This window comes from Ceratotherium simum, chromosome 34 (assembly GCF_057802395.1).
Source record: "Ceratotherium simum simum isolate JZ-2026a chromosome 34, ASM5780239v1, whole genome shotgun sequence".
NCBI lineage: Eukaryota > Metazoa > Chordata > Mammalia > Perissodactyla > Rhinocerotidae > Ceratotherium > Ceratotherium simum.
In genome coordinates this window covers 21,957,685-21,959,955 of record NC_141933.1, presented here as the reverse complement: position 1 = coordinate 21,959,955, position 2,271 = coordinate 21,957,685, and positions in this window count along the sequence as shown.

The following is a 2,271-nucleotide window of genomic DNA, read 5'->3' as shown; positions in this document are numbered from 1 at the left end:
CCCACCTAAATAATTTTTGTTTAGAAACCAGACAAAGCCACTGGAAGCATCTCGGCACAGCTCCCAAAATGGAATGACTCAGACGCCCCTGAAAATGTGTAGATGCTCTGAACCACTCTGCTAATATATGGTCTGCCCACACAGAGCCCAGTGTCCTGGGACTCCGATGCAGAGGCCAGAGCTTCCTGAAGGTTCTGTAAGGACAGGAATTCAGGAAGTGGGGTCAAGGGCTGGTGTTACTGAATATTCTGCGGCTTAATAAAACCATTCACCATTTAACCAGCACCTACCGTGTGCTAGGCGCTTTACTTGTATTTTCCTAATCCTTAACAATACCTGACAAAGTATTTTTTCTCTGCTATTCTCCCCACTGTCCAGATGAGGAAACTGAGGTTCAGAGAGGTAAGTAACTCGCCTCGAACTCACAGCTAGTGATTGGAGGTAGTGTTGGGACCCAGGTGTCTCTGTCTCTACATCGCCACCTGTTTCCATCCAGCGTATGACCTCGACAAACCCCCTCCAACAAAATGGAAAAAAAAAAAAAGTGTCCTCACCACCTGTGACCGACAATGAAAGACCAATCTCCCTTAATGTTAGCGTGCCTTTCTCAGGTCAACCTCTTCAAAAGTTTTTTCTTTAATTCTTCTGAATTTAACCAATTTTTTTTTTCTAAAGGAATTCATTCACTTATTCTCCAAGAACCCTTCCTGAGCCCGACTGAGTGGCAGTGCTGGGGACACAAGCCCCAGGGCTCAAGTGGCTCCCTGAGGGAAGGGTCAGCACACCTGGGTGGTCAGGGAAGTCTTCAGAGAAAGAACCTGAGCCAAATCTATTTTCGTTTTTGTTTTAATTGAAGTATTACTTGTAAATCTTTTGAAAAGCCAAATAGTGCTAAAGGGCTTACAGTTGAAAACAACAGTTTCTTGTTCTCCATCCCCCACTCCATCTTCGTCACCTGTTCTCCTGAAGCTGTTTCTTCTGCTATTGACTATTTTAATATAATATACACTATACTATTACTATTATACTATTACTCCCTATTTCTAAATAACACGTGTATTCGATCTCTTGAGTCATCCTCTTAAACATGGATCGGCATCTTAGTGTGATAGACAAGAAGTTTCTCTTCCGTTTACTCCTCCCCTCCCCACAACCTCCCAAAATACTTATATCTCAATTTTTTTTAATTCTTATTCAACATCTTCACTATTATGACCATGTAAACAGATTTTATTCCTGGGCCAAGTAGTAAAGTATGATCTATTTCCTTTCTTTTTTGTTTTTCCTGTTAATAATCACCTCACTTTCATCAACTTAGGTTTATTTTTTTAGAAACAATTGACTAAATCTTTCCATGCCCTCGATATACTTTTCCACATGACCAAATCTTTCGGATAATTTGTCAGTCTCATTTACTTTCCTCGAGACAAACTCCCTTGCCCGCTAAAGCCTTCTGACACCCTGCTGACCGGGTCTGGTTGCTTTCTGGGCCAGGGCACATAACCTCCTGAAATTCCGTCAGCCGTCACCCGAGGAATTCCCTTCTCTCCTCTCTCCTGTGTTGGGGTCTCTATTCCTGGATTCCCATGTCTTCTTTCTTCGCTCCCTGGTCTTAATTGAGCACATCCTTCAGCAGCTTCTAAGAAAAGGTACATGAGAGGGCAAGTTATTTTAAGACATTGTTATGTCTAGAAAGTTCTTTATTTCACCCTCACACTTAATTGGTAGCCTGGGTTGGTAGGGAATGCTAGGTGGAAAAACATTTTCAGTTCGAATTTTCAAAGGCATTGGTCCCATTGTCTTCAAACTTCTAAGTCTTCGCTGTTGAGGAGCCTGATGTCATTGTTATTCCCAATCCTTGGTGTGCAGGTCTGGGAGCGGGGGGAGTGAAGCACTAGCCTCCAGTGCAAAATTTAAGGGAACCCAAAAAATTCAGTGATCATAATATATATTTAAGAGGCCAACAGCATGGCCAAGTGGTTAAATTTCTGCATACTCTACTTCGGCGGCCCAGGTTCATGGGTTCAGATTCCTGGCGCAGACCTACACCACTCATCAGCCATGCTGAGGAGGTGACCCACAAACAAAATAGAGGAAGATTGACACAGATCTTAGCTCAGAGACAATCTTCCTCACATACACAAATATATATATATATATACACACACACACACACACATATATATTTAATGCATATTTTTAAAATCAAAATTAATGCCAAAAATCATGATGAACAAAATATCAACCCTAAATAAAGACCAGAACCTCACT